The sequence below is a fragment of the Furipterus horrens genome, unplaced genomic scaffold (assembly GCF_987537825.1).
Source record: "Furipterus horrens unplaced genomic scaffold, mFurHor1.1.pri manual_scaffold_4, whole genome shotgun sequence".
NCBI lineage: Eukaryota > Metazoa > Chordata > Mammalia > Chiroptera > Furipteridae > Furipterus > Furipterus horrens.
In genome coordinates, this window is record NW_028327174.1 from 178,816,811 (window position 1) to 178,839,085 (window position 22,275).

General features: G+C 43.0%; 1 protein-coding gene, 1 non-coding gene and 3 pseudogenes across 5 annotated transcripts in view; 3 read left to right on the top strand and 2 right to left on the bottom strand.

Annotated features, from left to right (window-relative positions):
* PGAP4 (post-GPI attachment to proteins GalNAc transferase 4) overlaps window positions 1-22,275 on the bottom strand; it is an 81,200-nt gene that overhangs the window by 10,377 nt on the left and 48,548 nt on the right. Inside the window, exon 1 of one of the 4 annotated variants that reach the window (XM_090274513.1) lies at window positions 9,796-10,162. The exons of 1 other annotated variant lie outside the window; for it this stretch is intronic. The gene's annotated coding sequence lies outside the window, so the exon portion shown is untranslated. 2 more of the 4 variants (XM_090274512.1, XM_090274514.1) reach the window with 2 other exon arrangements.
* Window positions 2,483-2,589, top strand: LOC150013472 (U6 spliceosomal RNA). Its single transcript, XR_016510857.1, has one exon. It is a non-coding gene; the product is annotated as a U6 spliceosomal RNA (small nuclear RNA).
* Window positions 5,978-6,342, top strand: LOC150013473 (nuclear transport factor 2 pseudogene; annotated as a pseudogene).
* Window positions 18,302-18,468, bottom strand: LOC150013474 (U2 spliceosomal RNA; annotated as a pseudogene).
* On the top strand, window positions 18,712-19,919 carry LOC150013475 (glyceraldehyde-3-phosphate dehydrogenase pseudogene; annotated as a pseudogene).

Genomic DNA, 22,275 nt, shown 5'->3' on the forward strand with positions numbered 1-22,275 from the left:
AGAAAATAAATTTTCAATGTTAATGGAGCTAACATAAATATCATCGCCCTCTCAGCAATTTTATCTGTAACAGTAGCTTGTTAGATCCCTTCCTAGCCCTGGGCTTGTCCGGCCTCCCCCTCCCCTATGGAACATGAGCTTATCTGGCTTGATCACCATGGATACCCAGCACCTAGCACTACTTGTCACATGAGCGTAACGTCCCTGATATTTATTGACTGAACAAACTGACTGAGGGCACACCCTGACACCCAGATATGACAGAGAGGCCCTGAAAAGCACCAGGCCTTTGGCTTCCTGCTTTAATTTTCCAGGATCTTGCTAAGGAGCCTGGTGTGCTTGCAGGGCTAGGTCCAGAATTTCTGTACAAAAGAGGCTTGTGTGTTCCCGGTAGCAGAGGGGAGGGAGAGGGACTTTCTTGAAGCTATGTTTATAAAGCAAGCATGATGATTTTCCTTCGATTTCATTATCTATCGGGATAGAAACTAAAGAACCTCGTGCTGATATAAAGAGGACCTTTAATCCCAAGCAATTTCCCTACTGGGATTAATAAAATCATTACCATCTCAGAAATCCTTTGTTTTAAAAAGATAGCATGAGAATGCGGTTCTGCTGACGATGAGCAGAGGAGACGGATTCAGTTCAGAAAGGATTCAGTTCAGAGGACGCATGGTCCCTGCCTACATTGATCAGCTACAGCTGGAGTGATAAGAGCCCCAGGTCTTCATTGCTTATAATAACAACATGCATTTCTTGCTCACTGGTCTGTGGATAGCTATAGCTCAGCTGGGTTCAGCTCCAGACCGCAGGTCTCACTCAGGACATGGCACATACCTCTCATTCCCGGTCAAGTTGCAGAACGGCCACCTGGGCATGCTCTTGGTGGATGACAGCTACAAAGGATCCAAATATGCAGACATAGATCAAGTCCACTCACCATACACTGGCCAAAGTACTGAGGCAGAGAAATGTACTCCTCCACAGAGCAGAGGAAGGGGAAAGTGAAGATTCAATAGAAAGGGAAAGTAGCCAGTTGATTTCTAAGCCTTCAGGGAAAAAGAGAGGATCTAGCAATATGCTCCAAGAATCTGGGAAATTTCTCAAATGCATAAGGCATCTGGTTCCCTATCATTATATACTGTATACATCAGGACAGGCTACAGCAATGACCCCAAAGTCCCAGGGGTTTATAAAAACTGAGGTTTCATTCTTGCTCATATTACCTGTCCATTAGGGATCGATTGTCTCCCGTCCATGTCACCTACACCCTAGGACCCAGGTAGGAGGAACTGCGTCTTCCCTGAACGTGGCTGGTTTTGTGGCAGAGGGGAAAGACACAAATAGTGAATCACAAGCTGGCTCTCAAAGCAACAGCTCAAAAATCATACATATCATGTCTATGTGCATGTCACTAGCCAGGGCAAGTCACATAATAACTCTTAAGCGCAACAGGGCAGAGTTATGTGATTTTCTACAAGAAAGAGGGTATCAAAAGACATATGGCCAACCTTGAAGTCAAGCATTAGGGAAATATAGGTCTCTTCAGGGAGGGACAGAAAATACCTTGGACAATAATGCAGTCTAGCACTCCCACCTTGGGCTGTGGGAGCTGGGGTCAGATCCTTCATTCAATGATCAGACTAGTTTATCTAAAATCCAGCTACATGAAGTCATGTAGCCATTCAGCACAATGTTCTTAGCATTTTAAAAGTTCTTCTTAAAGGATTTAACCAATTGCTGCACAGTGGCCTGTGGTGTCCAATACAACCTAAAATTTAGTTCATGTTATTGATCTGGTTTAAGATAACTGGTGTTAGGAAAGCAAACCTAAAACCACAAAGTTTTCTTTTTAAATCCTCACCCAAGAATATGTTTATTGATTTGAGAGGAGGTGGGGAGAGAAAGAGAGAGAAACATCAATGGTTCCCAGACCAGGGCTCAAACCCACAACCTAAGTATGTGCCCTGACTGGGAATCAAACCCACAACTTTTGGTGTACGGGACAAAGCTCCAACCAACTGAGCCACCTGGCCAGACCATAAAAGTTTCCACTGGTAGTCTGAGGGAAGAAGTTCTCCACTTCCAGCCAAATCATGGGGGTGGGACAGTTGGAGGGTTATGTCTACACTATTGCTGACTGCCTTTTTCCAGAATTCCATAGTAATCATGATGTTGCTGGCTCAGGCCTACACTCCAGCGATGTTCACTGACTGGCATTGGTGAGATGGATTGAAACAACCCCACCTTCAGAGCCCTTATTCTAAGGCACAGTGATTACTGAAATTCTTGTCTATCCCTTGCAAGTCCGCTTGGAAACACAAACAGTGCCTCAACTATCAGGTTGGCCAAAAAGGTCATTTGATTTTTTCTATAAGATGGCTCTAGTAGCACTTAATTGTCCTTAACTTCATTCAAAACAATTTTGTTAGATTGTATTGTGACAGCTGTCATATCTGCATGCATTAAAAAAAAAACTTATCATGTGCTCGCTTCGGCAGCACATATACTAAAATTGGAACGATACAGAGAAGATTAGCATGGCCCCTGCGCAAGGATGACACGCAAATTCGTGAAGCATTCCATATTAAAAAAAAAAAAAAAACTTATCAAAATTAGAGAATTTTTGTGTAGCCATTTTAATATTGAAGATGGAAGAAAATTAGTGACATTTTGGCATATTATGCTTTATTATTTCAAGAGAGGTAAAAATGCAACTGAAACACAAAAAAAGATTTACGCAATGTTTGAAGACGGTGCTGTGACTGATCAAACATGTCAAAAGTGGTTTGCGAAGTTTCGTGCTGGAGATTTCTGGTTGGACGATGATGCTCCACAGTCGGGTAGACCAGCTGAAGTTGATTGTGATCAAATTGAGATATTAATTGAGAACAATCAACATTATACCATGTGGGAGATAGCTGATGTACTCAAAATATCCAAATCAATAAAGTTATTGGTAAAAATGAAAAATGTGTCTTATTTTACAGAAAAAACTAAATGGACATTTTTTGCCAACCCAACAGATGATGCTTGTTACCATGTTTAGGATGGAGCCATCAGGGAAGGCAATAAAGGACAAAGGCACCAAGTAATAAACTTGAAATAGGACTAGGATGAACAAATGGAAGGACAATGACAATCATATTTTAGTGCCGCTTCTGAAATTAAGCTGACAGGTCACAGGAGTGTGGGAAGCAGAATGCCAGCCTGAGCATCAGGAGATGAGCATGTACAATGGCCCACGTTTCCCAAGTCAGCCCCCTCCATGAATGGCATTGCCACTCTTCAGGCACCTGGGTCCTAAAGACCAGTAAGTTCTGACCTCTCACTTCCCAAGTTCTAGCCATTCCACCTCCATGGTCTCTCTTCTCTCCTCCCCTTCCCATTGTCATGTCCTTCTTCATCACCAAGCCCAAGCTAAACCCTCAGCATCTCTATCCAGGCCAGCTGATTGCAACAGGCTCCCAACAGGCTTCTGACTTCTATAACAAGCTGTTTTGGTCCCAATGAGATAGAATAGAAAGAAGTTCAGGGGAAATGGCAACAAATGGAGAGAGGACATAGGAGCCTGACATTCTCTCACCAGAGCCCCATGTATGATCAAAGGGCAAAGGGAAAGAGTTTATCATCACAGAAACCCCTGCCCATAGTACAAGAAGTAATGAACAACAAGGCCCCCTCCCAACCAGAGGTGGAGTCAGAATTTGGTGCCACAAAGCTTAGAAACAGCTCCCAGGCTTGGAAACACATCAAGTCTCAAGAACCTTCCTACCATGAGCACAACTCACTCCCGGGTTGGCCCCCATTCACCTGGACACATACTTTTCGTTTGTTTCACAGCAGTCCTGGCCTCTTCCTTTTTCTCTATCTGAATAAAACTTGCTTTGTTCTCACTCCAGCTCACTCTTGGAAGTTTTTCCTGGGCGAGCCAAGAACCTGAAGGTTGGGAGAAAACTCCCAGAGAAGCAGGCACAGGGCCAGTCCCTGGCACTGAAGTGATGTGGTAACACCAATGTTCACTAATCAGGTGCATTTGTGTAAAGAAATCATTTAATCTCTCAGAGCCTACTTCGGCTCTCTGCAAAATAGAAAAATAAAAACTATCTCACTTACAGAGGTGTTGTGAACATGAAACGAGACAACAGCTAGAAAGCCCTCTGTCAGACACGGGACCCTGGCAAATGATGGCATGTTCTTCATGAGCATCCATCCGTGCTCCGCAGCATGGCCTGAACCCAGCGCTCCTCCTCTGTAGAACTGTTCAATGATTCCCCAAGGACTGCAGAACAAAGTCCGAATTCTTCACCAAGATTCTTCACAATCCAGTTCCAACCATCTTTCCAGACCCATTTCTTCTCACACAGCCATCAAGGATCAGCTCAACAGGGACCTGTTCCAAAAACCAAGCCTGATCTCCTCCAGCCACAAATAATCTTTTTTTTCTTCCCCAAGTGCTGAAACCCTTTACATGGAACTTCTCCCCAAGGGCATTCATTTGTCACTTTTCTTCCTTCCTTCCTGTCTTTCTTTCTCCCTTCCTCTCCTCTCATCTCCTCTTTTCTTCCTTCCTTCTTTCCTTCCTTCTCTCTCTCTCTCTCTCTCTCTCTCTCTCTCTCCCCCTCTTTCTTTCCTTCTTCCAGCTGTGTGGCTTGAAGGGTTTAATGCTATTGTGCGTACAGAAATATCAAAAAATCCATATAGGTATACTGCCAGGAGAATAGTAGAAGATTTGGTTATATTCCCAGTAGAGAGATCAATGTCTTTATCTTCTTTTCTTTCCATTCTGTGATAAAAGTAAAAGATTCTATAGAACCATCAAGAAGCATCATACGGGGGGTAGGGGTGCTAAAAGTATGTTCGTGCCAAAGTGTGCTTGAGTACAACAAGAAGACTACAAGAATGTGGAAATAATGAAAGCGGCAAAGAACAACTGTAAACCTACTTTTGTCCAACCCTGTGTTCGGTCTCAGCTACAGGAAGTGGTGCACTAGCTTTAGGTTTTTTCTCTCTGCAAAGACGAAAGACTGCAGGAGAGCAGGGGCGGGCTGGGGGGGGACAAGTGGGGACATTTTATCCTTGCTGGACTTAATAGTCCATCTCCTTGCAGGGCGCTGCACCCACTCTTCTGAGGCTTCTCCCACTGATCCCTTTCCGTTCAGCTTTCACATCGGAACATGAATAGGGGAGGAAGTGGTCACTTTCTACTTTAGACTGTATCTCTTTATAGCTACCGACTACATATCTAAGTTCTGTACTAGACTCACATCTATTTCTTCTGACCAAAATAGCAACTCTCAAATAACAATGGGACGTATACATTTAAACAAAAAAAAAAAGAAGAAGCAGAAGCAGCTACCAAGTTGCAAGGAGGTTCAAACACAGGACAAATGTCAAAGCCCATGTTTTTCCCATGATGCCTTCCAGGGCTTTATTCATGGCCCTTGAGGAACTTATAAATCCCTTATGAGTGGATTCAGCAGTCTGATTTATCTTTGTTATCCCTCACAGACCATAGTCAAGTCATTTGACCTCTATGGGCCTCAATTCTTCAACTATGAAATTGAGAGTATCAAAGAGCCTGATCACATAATGAGCAGAGATCAATTCATTTGTAAATGTTTGCTAAGATAAGTACTTTTTATGTGCCAGGCACTGTTTTAAGCATCTCATCGATGCACATAAGAAGCCTATGAGAAGTACTATTATTAAGTCCCTTTTAAGGGACTAAGGTAAAATTAACTTGTACCCAAAGTTAACAAGCTTTTAAGTGGATAGCAAAACTTGAACCCAGGCAGAGTGGTTCCAGAACCCATGGTCTCAATCAATATGCAATAATATCTTTGCACAGATTGGGAAACCAAGAAAATCAGCTGGAAAAACATTAGAAGAGATAACAGAGACCGCACTGGGTTGCCACCGCTGCTGCCACCATTGTGCCAGCCCCTCAGGTCTCAACGAGGCCAGGTGACATTCCAGAATGGGAGACAAGCCAATTTGGGAGCAGACTGGATCCAGCTTCATTCAACATTACTACCAGCTTTTTGACAATGACAGAACCCAACTAGGTGCAATTTACATTGACATGTCATGTCTTACATGGGAAGGACAGCAATTCCAGGGGAAAGCTGTCCTTGCGGAGAAGTTGTCTAGCTTTCCATTCCAGAAAATGCAGCACAGCATCACGGCATAGAACCATCAGCCCACGCCAGAGAGCTGCATCATCAGCACGGTTGTGGGCCAGCTTAAGGCCGATGAAGACCCCATCATGTCCTATTAAAGAACATTAATGCTTGGGTTTGCAGCAATGACATGTTCAGGTTTGCCCTACACAACTTTAGCTGACTTCCTCCCAGCCAGGTACTCATGCGCTTTCTTCCTCCCTCCTCTTCCTGATACTATTCACACTCTTCCAGATGCTCCAAATATGCACAAATGAGCAGGGCCTTGGTGGGAGTGGGCTTAGTGCATGGCTGCTACCCGGGTATTGTGCATGATGTATGGACACTAGACTATAGTTAAATCTGACAGGAGAAGTATGTGTTGTACCAGCACATGCCTTGGAAAGACTTAAGTAATGCAAAAGGTTGTCTTTTTTTTTTCTTTCTTTCTTTTTTTAAAATCTACTGACCAGTTGCTCTAGTAATCCAAAGAAGTGAAGGAGAAAGCAGCTGCCTCATCGCCCAGATATTGATTTGTTCAGATGTTTCAATGCCTCACAATACAATAAAACCAAAAAATATTTTAAAAAGAAAAACAAGGTAACAGACTTTCAGAATGTGGGCACTTACAGATTAATATGTAAAAATAATATTATATATAATATACACTAATCGTTTTCTTCTAACCACCAAATTAATTAATGGGATAAAAGCTACTAAACAAAATGGGGGGAAAACAACTACATAGAAATACAGTTAAGAAATATGCAGAATATGCACATATACTATTAAAAAAAAACATTTAAAAACTCTTTACTAAATAGAGAAAAATAACATTTTCCCAGCAGGAGAGACTCAATAATGGGAAAGGAGATATAGAGATCTTTTTTCTCCAAAACTTATCTCCATATTTAACATAAGGTCAATTCAATTTACTTCAAGAGGAAGTGGTCCAGTTCGATATATGGACACTTTCATATAAATTGGTGTAACCTTTGCAGTATCTATAAAAATGTATGTACATCCCCTTTCACGTAGAAATTCACGTAGGAACCTAGCCTGTAGTAATGCAAACAACAAGCTACCAAAGATGGACAAGGAATGTTCAGGGCAGCTTTGTTTGTAATAATAAGAAAGAGAGAGAGAAAGAGGAGGGGCAGGAAGGAAAGGACAGGAAGAAGGAAGGACAAACATCAGGCAAGAAAATTGTCTGGCAACAACAGGAAACAAGTGTGTAGGATAATTACACAAGGGAATGATACGGGTACATTAAAAAGGAAAAGGTTTAAATATACTGACAAAAGTCTTTCTAGGTCTCTGTTATGAACTAGATATTTGTGTTCCTCAAAATTCATCTATTAAAACCCTGATACGTAGTGTGATGGTATTTGGAAATCCGCTCATTGGGAGGTAATTAGGTCCTGGCCCTGGTGCTCTCCAGCTGGGATCAGTGCTCTTATAAGAGAGACAGAAGGGAGCTTGGTTCCTTTCTCTGTGCTGCCAGTGGGGACCCAGCAAGAAAGTGGCCATCTGTTAGCCAGGAAGACCGCCTTCACCAGAACCCAACTACTGGCACCCTGATCTCAGACGGAACGCCTCCAGATCTGTGAGAAATATTTCTGCTGTTTCAGCTACCCAGTCTATAATCATTTGTTATAGCGACTGAGCAGATTTAAAAAGTCTCTGAAGGGAAAATACAAACGATGTCAATGCAAATTGTAGAAAGATATTCATAATATGATCTTTTTTTTTAAGGTTTTTAATTATTTATTTATTTATTTTTAGAGAGGGGGAAGGGAGGGAGAAGGACTGGAAGAGAAACATCAATGTGTAGTCGCCTCTTGCACACCCCCAACTGGGGACCTGACCTGCAACCCAGGCATGTGTCCCGACTGGGAATCGAACCAGTGACCCTTTGGTTCACAGGAGAGCACTCAAACCACTGAGCCATGCCAGCCAGGGCTAAAATTTTTAAAAGAAAGCTTTAAACTACACGAAGAAACTGCAGGACAATATTTATGTAATCTTGGGTTAAGAAAGACCTTTTTCAAGCATAAAACATAAAGAATAAAATACCTGAGTAACTAGAAAAGTTAAACTTTATGTGGTCAAAGATGAAAAACTGACAAAAACATTAAAAAACAGGAAGACTGTGCAGCATAAACGACAGAATTACTACTTTATATATAGAGTACTTAAAAACCACAAACAGAAACTCAGCTGTAAAGAGGGCAACAGAATTAACAGTCAATTCACACACACAAATGCAAAAGGCCAAAGCACATTGGTAAAGGTGTTGATTTCCCCTGGGTAATCAGACATGCAAATTAAAACAAGATATTATTTTTGTCCATGTTATAGGTTTAACTGTGGGTATGCAGAGAAAATTTGAAGATAGCCAGGAAAACCTCAACAATCTAGAATATTAAGTTTTATGTTATCTATTTTCTCCTATACATTTTTGTTTCCTGAATGTTTTGTAATAAACTTTTCCTTTAAAAAATTCTAATAATTTCAATAATGTTAGGTGTTAGACATACATAGTTGTCTCTCTTTTCATCTTCCAAAGTACCTGGTGCAGTGCACTCTAGAAATGCACCCCTAAAAAAAGCTATTCCCCCTTACAAGGTTTAGTTCTCTTGGGGAAATATGCGCACGCACACACACACCTGCGGGTGTTGTTAATGTTCTGCCATAGTGAGATCACTGGAGCCGCCCTGCGGACCCCAGCGGGGGACTAGGGATGAGCAGGGAATGCCCGGGATCACACCCACCCTGCAGCAACTTTCGCCCCCAAACACCGCGGGCTCAGTGGGGCACCGGCGACACCCGCGCCCAGGCCAGGAAGAGGGCGAAACTGCCCGGGGTGGCCCCACCTACGCCTCGTGGAAAGGGAATGGGAGAGGAAGACCAGAGTCCGGGATCTAGCGTCTGCCGCTGACCTTGGGCAGTACCTCTGCCGAACTTGGCCCTCAGTCTCCCCAAGGCTAACGGTCTTGATTGCCGCGCTGACTCCCTTTGGCTGGTCTTTCCGTGGGTCGCCTTCCCTTGCCCGATCGCCCTTTCTCGACCTCGGGCTGCGCGGTCACCCGCAGGCACCCATCCCATCATCGCAGCAGCGTGGTAAAGGAGTACAGGGAAGGCCAGAGGGGTGGACGTGCGGCGGACCCTCGCTTCTTTGCGGGCGGCCATTAGGCAGCCCCGCCAGGCTGGGCAGGGGCGGGGCGGAGAAAGAAGGGTCTTACCTGGACTCGCACACGCCCGGCTGGCGCCTTCCCGTCGGCCTAGAGCCCCGGCCAGAGCGGGTGGAGAGTGGGGAGGCGCCCTTGGCGCGACTCTCACTCATCCCTGCTCTGTTGCCGGCCTCTGCCGCACTGGGGGGACACCTTTCCGAGGTCCCTGCAGTCTTATGGAAGGAAGCGGCCCAAGCCGGGCTGGGCCACCGCGGAGCACGTCTACCCAGAGCTCACGACCCGGGGCGCAGGCCCTCCTTGGCTGCGCCAGCCCCTGCAGCTGCTCACTGTGCCAGCTGTGGCCACTCCTAATCCTGATCTCCTGGATCTGGTGTCTCTCCGGGGTGGGCGATCCGCTTGCGCTACCAAAGGGACAGGGAATATCTTGCGCAGCGGAAACCTACCGGGTGGGGGCGGTCAGCTCCATCCCCTGCGCACGCGGCGGGCGGCCTCTGGTGTCGCCGAGTCTGGCTGACTCAATCCTCTGCAGGAGCCATTGCCGGACCCTGAAGGCCCGGAGGAGCGGGCACAGCGCGGTTTGGGGGCGCGCCGAAGCCTGACCTCTCGCGCGGGCGCAGCTACATGTGACCTGCGAGCTGCGGGGCGACCGCAACCCCCAAAGCGGGCTCGAGGAAACAGGGACGCAAAAGGCGCCAACCGATGGACAGAGAGGGAAAAGCAGGCTCAGGGAAAAGGAAGTTGAAATGAGGGAAGGACTGAGTCTCTGCAATGTTCACAGCCCCAGCTTGCTGTCAACCCTGTCCTCTGCTGGAGGAATTTGGTTTTTGCCGATAATAAAAATAACAGCGGACACCACTTCCGCCACCAATCCCCACCGTGCCCAGCGTTACCCCAGGCACCTTATGAACATTCCTCTAGCTTTCACTTCACTCCTGTACATTAGAGGTTACTACGCTCAATTTGCAAATGATGAAAGATTTGAGAAGGTAATTAGCCACGTGCAACCCTTATTCCCAAAGCCAGAAACGTAAATATTTATTAAAAAGCAGAAAGGCTTGGTCTAACCAGATCACCTAGCCGAGTATGGGACTTAGGTGTGTTGCTCTTTCCAGTTAGCTGCCAGTCTCTCCCAGGGGTGTCTTTGGTGGTTCACTTGAGTCCGAAGCAGCTCCCACCCCCAACCCCTTAATTTTGACACCTGCTGTTCCCTTTGTTGGGAATATTCTTCCTCTACATTTCCAGGTTGCTTGCTCCCTTGCTGTCCCTCATCATCTCGCACTCCTGTCTCCTGTACCTTTCCCTGTTCTTCTCTGTAAGTGACTAATGAATGATTATGAACTTCTGGTTCTACCATGTAGTTCTAACACTTTGCATATGTTCACGTAAAATTAAAAATCCAAAATGAGAGGCAACAAGTGCAATTCTGGAACACAGAGATTCAGGCAAAAACCCCAATAGTGTCCCAATTACAGGGTGAAGGCAAGGGGTTTTCATCAGAAAAGGAAAGGAATGATCACATGAAAGGAAGAAAGAATTCCTGTAGGTGCAGATAAACTGAGCTAATCTTGGCTATACGTGATTGGTTTCTGATTCTGTCTTCAGATAGTGCATAATCAGGGGTCCTTTCAGAGAGCCCGTAATTATCAGTCCCTGTGGTCAAGATGTCCACTATTCTGCGGGCTTCACAAACAACTGTTTGTAAGACAAGGTTGGTTTGGCTCAGTCCAAAGGTCTGGCCCAGTTGTAACTGTCCAATGGCTGAAAAAGCAAGACATGCCTTGCAGTTCCTCTGGAATGGCAACTCTGACTCCATTTAGTAACTACTTCATTTATGTCATTCTTCACACACACAGCATCTAGGAGAGAGAACTAACCTAGCAAAGGAAGGAGAGAAGCGTGGGAAGGTATCTGAAAAGTGGCTGCAATTACTAATGAAGAAAAGTGGGAAAGGACAATATAAAGGAAAAGCTGAAAGCTATGGAGGATAGAAATAGAAGCTTGGGGTAGGGGACAGAAGAGAATATATTGAAAAAATAAAAGATAAATTTTTGAAATTAAATAAAAGATGAAAAGGAATGTCAAAGAGGAGAAGTGAAAACCCCACAGTTAAACACATTTTAGTGACATTTAAGAATATAAAAGGCCAAAAGTTCTAAAAGCTTGCAGAGAAGAACAGATCAAATACAAAGGAAAAAATATTGGATTGTCATTAGATTTTTCAATAGCAGTCATGGCTGCAATAAGGCAATGGAGTAAGGTTTTCAAATTATTAAAGGAAGAAAACTTCGAATACAGAATTTTATATCCAGCAAACTTTTCCAGATACATGGGCAGGACAAAAATGTTCTCAAGTACAGGCAATCCCTCACTTTTGCACAGTAGTGCAAAACTGTAAAAATGATTGTGCATGCTGAAACCTTACAAAACCATTTTAATAATTAATCAGAAAACTTATGATTATTCCATGACCTTAACATTTTTTGCCAAAACTTTAAATACTCTCTTGCTGTTAGTTATAAAAACTTTTTTACTGTCTGGGAAAATTAAAAAATAGCCAAACTAATATTTATTTAGTACATTATAGTTTACATATTAGAAACATTGAGAATTAAATATTTTATTTCTTCATTAAAAAATATCAAGAATAATTTGAATAGTGCCTGTCCTCCTCCTCCTCCTCCTCCTCCCTCTCCTCCCCCTGCTCCCCTCCTCCCCCCTCCTCCTTCTTCGTATAAATTACTGTGTATAAATTGTCTCCTAATAAAAGTTACTCTATCTTTAGTTCTTTTCTTTTTATAAGATTTTATTTATTTATTTTTAGAGAGAGGGAAAAGGAGAGAAGAAGAGAGGGAGAGAAGCATCATGTGAGTGGATTGGTTGCTTGTCTTACGTGCCCTGACCTGGACAAAACTGCAGCCCAGGCATGGGCCCCTCCAGATGTAGAATCACATTTGGAGACCTTTCACTTTTCTGGGTGATACCCAAGCAACTGAGCCACACTAGTCAGGGCTCTTTAATTCTTTATTGGCCACTTTGAGAATCTGTCTTTCTTTGCTTAAATTCTTGGTGTTGCTATTGAAAAAGGCTTGTCTAATCAATATATAATATTAAGTGATCTTCATAACCACCTGTGTGTCCTCATTTTTCCAAAATGCTGACTCTGACCTTGAACAAAACTTAAGATTTTATTTTGTGCTGATCTCAGCCTATCAATAACCAATGTTGTGATTGGACTGGCCCTTGTGGTTTTTATTATGATTGCAAGACAGCCATTTGCAATAACCATCAGGAGGCTTTGACAAAAAAAAAAAAAAAGGTTTATTATTTATAGGACCTGAAAATTTCACAGCCACACAGCCAGTTCTCTGGCAGGGAGACAGAGAGTGTGCATGGGCCTGGGGTTGTGCTTTTGTTGGAGTTGAGGGTGGGGGCCTAGGGTTTCTGGGCTTATTCCTTTTTGGTGAATTTAAATCTTAAAGTAAAAGTAAGAATTTAAAGCTTGCGAAAGGAAAAAAATAAGTGGACCAAATGGTCACTCACTGAAATCAATGAAGCTCTTTTAAGCAAAGGAGCCTAGGTCTGGGAGGGAGGAGAGGCCACCTAGCTCTTAGTCTTGTTGCTGGAAATATGTTTATTCCATATAGCCATCACTGAAGGGGATGCTTCTTTGAAGTTCATGCCTCAGCAACCAAAGTTTAAATCAGGCGCTTGTATTACAAAAAAGAAAAAGAGAACAACTAGCAGTACTTACACTACAGCATGACCTAGTGTTAAACAACAAAATATAACTCAGTAAATTTGGAGATCTAATTGGCTTTAAACAATTGAACAGCATCTCATCTAGCAGGCAGAGAGATACTTCAAGGGGTTGTACAAAATGGAAGCTTTTTATAGAAAGAAGGGTGTGGTAGGGGAGTAATTTGTAAAGGAAAACAAATGGGCTGGGCTTAATGGATTTTCTTCTAGAGCCAAACATCTTAACTTTGGGGTAGAAGGGGATGGCAAGGGTTTTATCATGCAGATTGCCTCTTGTTCCTCTGAGTAAGGGGTGATGAGGGAGGGCAAATGTGACAAATTACCTTACAGGTGCTGATGTAGAGCAATCTGATTAAGATCTCTGGGGAGAAGGAGGAGGGGCCGTAGGAGGAGTTTGCCTAGGCAATGGACAGCAGTCTAGCTGGCTGGGATTGGCTGAGAAGCTGAAGCTCCAGAGCCAATGGAAATAAAAGAGAAGACTGGCTCTTTCGCTCAGGAGCTTTCTGGATCCTGAACTGGCTCTCTCTCAGGCTCAGGGTCAGGCTCTCAGACTCTTCGGCTTTTCTTCCTTGAGGATGCCTGGATGATCATGCTGCAGCTACTTGCATTTCCCAATGGAAGGAACTCCAGGCACAGCCTCAGGTTGGGCTGGCCTGGCCTGGCAGAGGGTGGCAGGTTTATTCTTTGGGTGTTCTAGAGGGAATAGGCTCTGGGGCAGAAGCCTGCCATTCTTCCAAAATTATGTAGCTTTTGTGTATTATGTTTTAGTTTGTAAAACTAACTCTACAGTAACTAGCAGGGAAATGATAGGGGAACTCAGGTGTTAGAGTTCAGCCTTAATTGATAGGCTTAACTGATTAAAGCTGTGACTTGATAGGTTTAAGTAACTGCTTTTGATTAAAGACTCCTTTCCTTTATCACCAAACCTTTGCTGCTGGAATTTTGCCCAGAGAGTGGTGGCAGCTGGCAGTGGAACCCCCAACTGCTGTTCTGTAACAGTGCTTGACCAAAAAATTCAAAACTGGTTGATTAAGATTATGTTTCTGGGAGAGGTTGAAACTGCAGTTAAATCAGTTATTAAATCTAGGCTTGGTATCTCGGGCGTTAGCTCAAGTACAGCTTTTGGGCCTGTGTTTCTCTTCAACACTAGCAAGTCAGCTGCAAACAAGTAAGTTTACTCAGTGAAATGGAATGTAAGTTTTAGTGACTAATCACAATAGAAAACAAGAGACTTGCTGCTTCATGTTTTATAAACTGAGCTGTGGGAGGGCTGCTGGCCTGGTCTCCCGTGTGTCCCTGGCCTTCCACATCCCAGAGGCCTGTGAACTGCAAAGTTGAAAGTTTAGCAATGTTTTGGGGAGCACTGAGTTTAATAGATGATACCTTAAGTATTTGCCATCAGTTGTTGCTGGAGTAGCCTTTCTCTAGTACTGTACACACTCACAGCACAAAGCTGGCCTGAACCCTTGGTACAAAAGACTGGATATATCCTGGAGAGTCTGCCCCCTTGTCTCCTGGACCTTCACCAGATCCACCTCAGAGTACCACAGCACACACAACAGTCAATCAGGGAAAAGTACAAAAATTCAGGCTATCATAGTGTTTCTCTCCTCATCCCACCAGAGACACTACATGTATAACTGAAAGACTACCTTTGCTTTCTAAGATTTAAATCACTCTAAGTATATGGTATACAGTTTTTATCTTAGATTTTAATTTTACAATGATTTCTGAATACAAAAATTATAGCCAAGTACAAATGATGGTATCTATTACTTTTTGAATGGTTTTAATTTGTGTATCTTGTCTGTGTAACTATCTTAGCTATGTGGCCAATTTTAAGTGGTTTTGTTAATAATGATGCCAACTGTCAGGATAATAATGAATTGATTTGGAAAAAAGCAAACTGAGCTATAACTACTGAGAACTGAGCTTCTTTAAAAAATTTTATTTTCTTTTATTGATTCAAGAAAGAGGGGAAAGGAGGAAGAAAGTGAAGAAAAGAAACATACATGTGAGAGAGAAACGTCAGTTGGCTGCCTCTTGCATGAGCCCTGACTGGGGACCTGGCCCACAACCCAGGCATGTGCCCTGACTGGGACTCAAACCCATGACTTTTCGGTTTGCAGGACTACACCCAATCAACTGAGCAACACCAGCCAGGGCAAGAGCTGAGCTCCTTGGCCCCCTTTGGTTTGGAAATCTCCCTGCTCTGGAACAGCTTATTTCTCTCTCAATAACATATTCCTATCAAGTAAAACTCTGAATTTTCTTTTGACAAAGGTAGTAAGTGGGATGAGGGATGACACTGTATGTTTAGCGCAAGTTATTGTTGAGGTTTTGGAATAGTAGGCAGTTAGATGGATGTGAGCAGAGTAGGGACTATAGACCAGCTACAGAAAGTCATCCGCCCCGGGTGCCTAGCAATGGGCAAAACTTGGAAAACAAGTATATAAGGTGGGAGCTTGCCCCCAGGGTGACCTTTCCTCCCCTAGAATTTCACTGGTCATGTGGTTTAGACCCCTAGACCTTTTATATCACTGGTCATGTGGTTCGAAACCTCCCCTGACCTCTCCTCCCCTGGCACCGCGCTAGGCATGTGGTAGAGCCCCTTAGAGGAGGAACAAGGGGGCTGGGGAACAGCCTCACAGGACTCCCATACAAGCCCTAGCATGACCACTCCCTTAAGCAGTAAGCCCTCAGGGCAATGGAGTTCTGGCTCGAATCAACTAATCTTAAGAACAAAGCCTCAGATCTGTTGACCACAGAGACAAAGTTTTGGTCAAGCTAGAGATAACATCTAGGCCTCAGCTGTGTTTCAGCTCAAGGCCCAGAAAAGCAGCAAAACCAGATGAAGTGACGCCAGGGCTGACATCAGGACCAGCTGGGATGTCTAACAACTCCCTACCCTAGCACTGACCAAGGTCTAACATCTATTGATGTTCACCATTAACAGTTCTAGTTTTGTTTTGGAAGGTTTGGTATACAGGCCAGTGACTGCCATGAACAATATGTTTCTCAGGACTCATCGAAAACAGTTAAATTAATTAAACAAGGAGGCCATGCAACTGGTGTGGTTATAATGCCCCTAAGAGCATCTGCTCACAAATAGTCAACTAGGCTTAAGCTACAGGCAATCAAATAATTTCCTTCTGTAACTAAACCCGCATTTCCGCAGTCTGCCACCACAAAAGCCAAACCTGTGAGACAGGTGCCGGCAAAAAGGAAAAAGTTTATTCGGTGCCATCATCTCCAGGAGACGGGTGGACTCCTTGTTAGAAATAGTAAAAACCGAAACCAAGGAAGCCGAGATGCAAGATTTATTAAGAGGAACTTGCCGAGCTGTCTCAAAGGAGAGAAGAGCAGCTGGCGTACAGGCTTTAAAGGGAGGGATAGAGGATGACTGGAACAGGGTATCGGGGCACCTAGTGATTGGTTTGGCCTGGGGGTAACGGCGCGAACAATGGGTTGAGTCTGGGGGTAACGGCGCGAACAATGGTGGGAACAACGAGGCACTTGGTGTTCTGTTGGGTATGTTGTTCGGGAGAAGGTACTTGGTGATTTATTGGGCATGTTGCTGGGGAGAAGAATAGAATAAGGGAGTAAAAAATTTTCTACCTCCTACTGGTGCTTTGCAAGATTTCAGGAACGTTTCACTGGACTCGTCAATAGTCATTGTTTGTGATTTTTACTTCCTGCTAATCAACTTATTGGGTGGGGTTTTTTGAGGCTCTTACTGAACCTAAGACTCCTGTTTTCATCTCTGGGCAAGCCAGAAATTCTTACAGGGAGTTGATGGGAATTCAGGGGGAGAACTCCCCAGCGGGAGGGTGGACACGCTGTTTCTCCTGGGAGTAAAGGGGAGTGGGGACTGAAAGCGGAGTCTCACAGCCTCTGCCCCAGCTCACTCCCTTCATCCTGGTGTTGTCTTTCTGTTTGCATTAGCCTTCCTCCCTTCCCTGGACACCTGTGGTTTATGGCCGGTGCCAGCCTGTTTATCTCACAGCTGTAATGAGAACTGAAGCACAGGGCTGACAAAACTGGGATTGCTGACTGGGAGCTTTACAACTTAAGTTCTTAGTGCAGGCAGAGGTTTTAACGAGAGGGGAGAGAGGGAAAGCAGAACAAAGAGATCAGGGGGAGGGATTGTGGACATGCAGGCAGTGTTTTTGCAGGTCCTGATGTGGATCTTTATGATCAGTGTCCTTGAATCTGGGGGGGAGGGGTCAGGGGGACTCCAAGGTCAGACTGTTTCTTGGGTTTACACAGGAACTGAACCTGTTGATTCTAATAAAGTATACTATGTAGAAAATAAGCTTTTAATATGTAAATTAGCTTTGAGAGAAAAATCGTGTTAGAGTAACAAGCTGGGTTTAATATTTTCTAAGATTAATATGGGTAGCTTTAATGTAAGTACAAGTATAGTGTATTCATTCCTCATTAAACTTCCTTTGCTTCTGCTTTTCTCTATAAAAGTCTCCAGACACTTCTGGTTTGGAGCTGCCCAATTCAAGTAGATTTTAGTTCAGACAAACTCATAAAAATTTTAATATGCCTTAGTTTCTTTTAACAAAGCTTAAGCCAGTCTCTATTCAGCTTCTCTTTTGCAAAAGAAAGGGATTTCTTTTAACAATAGTAATAATTCCCTGTCTTTAAATAACTAGGTTTGTGCTTGCTACTCAGTTTATGTATTAAACCCATTTCATATTTATTGAAAAGTAGTTGATAAATAAAAAATTTGATTTAGAAAAATGGAGTAAATGGAGTAAATGGGACATGAGGAGTAAAGACAAAGAGGAAACAACTCAAGAATGTCCTAAACTGGTAGTGCATTGGTTTTAAATATTTTAAATTTCTTATAGAAGATGGATGCTCTACATATATTCCTGAAACCTGATTACCCCTTCACCAATATATTGTAAGTTTATTTCATGTTAACAAATACAGCTCTCTATTACAGCTTTAATGGTTATATAGAATTCTATATTAAAGACATACCATAAAGTGTTTAGGTTGATTCTAAAATTTAAAATTGTAAATAATGCTATGATAAACATTTTAATAGTCATATTCAACAATTATTTTACTTTATTTTTTTAAATACATAATTAGAATTTATTCTAACTGCTGGATCACCAGATGTGACATATTTAAACTTTTATTACAGATATACAGATTGATTGGCAATCATTTTAAAAGTAGGACAGACTTCATAAGAATAAAAAAATACAAAACAAGATGTTCAGTACTTCAGATATTTTAGCATTTTGCAGCCTGAAACTACACATCTCTGTGCAGTTATTTCAAACTGTTAAGAACAGCTACTATACTTGATCTTAGCCAAAAGGCCGAAAAGTGATGTGTATTGTTATTTTATAGGTTAAGTTTGCATTTCAACAAGCTGATTTAATTAGGCTTGGTCATCAGTCAGTTATAAGTGTCCACACACATAATTAATAAAACTAAGCACAAGCAAAAAAGAGGAAATCAGTATGGTCTTAGAGGAAACTAATCTTCAAGGTTAACTGAACATTTGAAATGTTAATGCAGTTCTCTGCTCCTCCAGTTCAACGGACTGCTGCGTTTTCCCGTGCAGTGCCAGCCTCAACCCTTAGACACGGTGGTGAAGGTCGGAGTGAACGGATTTGGCCGTATTGGGCGCCTGGTCACCAGGGCTGCTTTTTACTCTGGCAAAGTGGGTATTGTTGCCATCAATGACCCCTTCATTGACCTCAACTACATGGTCTACATGTTCCAGTATGATTCTACTCATGGCAAGTTCAAAGGCACAGTCAAGGCTGAGAACGGGAAGCTTGTTGTCAATGGAAAGTCCATCACCATCTTCCAGGAGCAAGATCCCACCAACATCAAATGGGGTGATGCTGGTGCTGAATATGTTGTGGAGTCCACTGGGGTCTTCAATACCATGGAGAAGGCTGGGGCTCACTTGAAGGGTGGAGCCAAGAGGGTCATCATCTCTGCCCCTTCTTCTGATGCCCCCATGTTTGTGATGGGTGTGAACCAAGACAAATATGACAACTCCATGAAGATTGTCAGTAATGCCTCCTGCACCACCAACTGCTTGGCCCCCCTGGCCAAGGTCATCCATGACAACTTTGGTATCGTGGAGGGGCTCATGACCACAGTCCATGCCATCACTGCCACCCAGACGACAGTGGATGGCCCCTCTGGGAAGCTGTGGCGTGATGGCCGAGGGGCTGCCCAGAACATCATCCCTGCTTCTACTGGCGCTGCCAAGGCTGTGGGCAATGTCATCCCTGAGCTGAATGGGAAGCTCACTGGTATGGCTTTCCGTGTCCCCACCCCCAATGTGTCGGTTGTGGATCTGACCTGTCGCCTGGAGAAAGCTGCCAAATATGATGACATCAAGAAGGTAGTGAAGCAGGCATCAGAGGGCCCCCTCAAGGGTATCCTGGGCTATACTGAGGACCAGGTTGTCTCCTGCAACTTTAACAGTGACACCCACTCCTCCACCTTTGATGCTGGGGCTGGCATTGCCCTCAATGGCCACTTTGTCAAGCTCATTTCCTGGTATGACAATGAATTTGGCTACAGCAACAGGGTGGTGGACCTTATGGTCCACATGGCCACCAAGGAGTAAGAGCCCCCAGGACCACCAGCCCCAGCGACAGGAAGAGAGGCCCTCAGCTGCTGGGGAATCCTTGCCCCAAACTGATCCCCCAACATACTGAGAATCTCCTGACCTCTAGTTGCCATCCTAGACCCCCTAAAGAGGGGAGGGGCTTAGGGAGCCCTACCTTGTCATGCACCATCAATAAAGTTCACTGTACCCCCCCCCAAAAAAAAAGAAATGTTAATGCAGTGTCAAAATGTGCTCCCTGTCCTGGACATATTCAAGTAATAGTATCTTTATCACTATATTTTTGAAATGACTATTACACTGACATCCAATTACCTGTAAAGCTTTTACTCAATTACAAGCTACAAATGAATCCAGCTTCTAGGCTGGAACTTGAGGTTTTAGTTCAATAAGGAAAGCATAATTACAATCCATTACAAAGGGTAAAAGTTACCAACCAGAACTAAGAATAGGGAAGGAATGTCACCTGAACTTCCTCCCACCTGATCCAAATAAGATCACGTCTTGTGCTTTATAAATGTCTTCAATGGGAAATAATACTGATATCCTGCAGTAAAGATCAAGCAAGCTTCAAATGAGAATGAGCTGCTCGTGAGAGGTAACACATCAAGTTACATTCACAATAGTTAATATGTGTAGATATGACGTCAATATTTCTAGAGGTTCTGAGAGTGAGAGAAGAGTTGGCCGAGTGCCAGAGCTGTCAGGGAAGTGACTGGGTTGGGCTGAGAGGGGTGGGCAGGTGGGGTGGCTGAGAGGACTCCCCAGGAGCTGGGATGCTGGAGGCAGTCTCAGCTGACTTCACAACTCTAGGTAAGTGTAACTGAGTTCATTATCAGGGTAGTCAGTATTCTTCCTCTGAGGTATGGAAGGGGTGCTAATAAGGCAAGATTCTAAATATTCAGGGGTCCTGGTCATATTCTATGACTCACCACCTCCTTTTTACTGGATTTGGCCACATGCCTCAGGCGCCAGAAATTTATATCTGAATGTATCAGAATGAATGTAAATAACATCTTACTACATGCAATTTGTTAGAGTAGAAAAATGTTTAAATTGATATTCTGTCAGTTACACTGATATCATTTGTCCTTTATTGATCTCAAGGTAATTTAAAAACTAGGTAATGAGAAAGACTGATATAAGAAGAATCATGAACCACACAAGCAATAAATGTACAACCAAGTAATAAATAGTATTTTTCAGACTTAAGTAATGTACAACGCCTCTCTAAAGAAAAACAAATTTCTCATGGGCCACCTAGTATTTACTTAAGTTATTTTTATTATAATGATAATTAAAATGTGTAAACATAATCTTGGTATAAATGTCTTATGTTTTTATATCTATCTGTACAAACCAAAGCATATTTACAAATTGAATATAAAGCCAAATAAGCTTCACATGAACAATATTTGATATAACACTTAATATTATTTTGCTGAAATTAAGACCCTACCTGCAATGTGAAAATGGCATGATATAAATTCTTTGGTGTTTGATGATCTATCTCATCACTCTTGACTGCTCATTGGGGAAGATGCCTCATTTCTATCCACACTGATTCTCTTGGGACTCCTATAAATTCCAGGGATGAGAGAGGGAATCTGCCCCAAATTTTTGCCCCAAGGGGTTGAACTGAACAAGCACATTTACCCTGGGCTGGGATAATGATTATTGCATTTTTCAAAGTTTTGTGGGTGTGTGTATGTATGTGGGTGTGTGTGTATGTATCTGTGTGAACATTTAAGTTTTATTCTCTTAGCAAATTTCAATTATGTAATACAATATAAAATGAAATAAAATGAAATCATACAATTTATACTGAGGTGGTGGTTCATTTTGGCACCATAAATATAGATACATTTTTTATTGTGAAGTACACCATTATTTAGCCAGCACTTTTTAAAAATTTAATCTTTATTGTATTTTTTTCCATTACCATTAATCCCCTTATACTCCCCCAGCAATCACCACACTGTTGTCCATGCCCATGAGTTTTTTCCTTTTTCAGTCAGCACTTCTTGATCGCTACCTTTAATATTAAAATAGTATCTCTGATTCTGCTTGTTTTGATTCCAGGTTCATCAGCTACCTTCTGATTATCTATATATGTGGCTTCAAGCACAGACCAGCTACAAGGAGAGAAATTAATTACCAAAGAATGCAAGTGTCTGGTCTCATTGAAATAATTAACAAATAAGTGTTTTGGCTACGATAGTGCATATACGTTCGGATAATGAGTGTTTTCTTTAGTCCTTGATTACCTGGGAGGGGTCCTAAAATGTAATCAGCTTTGTGTGTATTTGCGCCAAGGCTGGAAATGAGGTGACTTCACCTACATAATACCCGTTTAACACTCCCTTCATTGTCAGAGTTGATGGTTTGAGCAAGAAGAGCTGGGATGTTATCTAGAAAGTCTTCATCAATGGAATAGAGACTTGAACTGGACATTAAAAGACAGATATGATTTAGATGGGGTGATTCAGATGGGAGATGGTGATTAATAAATAAGGGTGATATCATACAAGTAGAGCTGCTAACT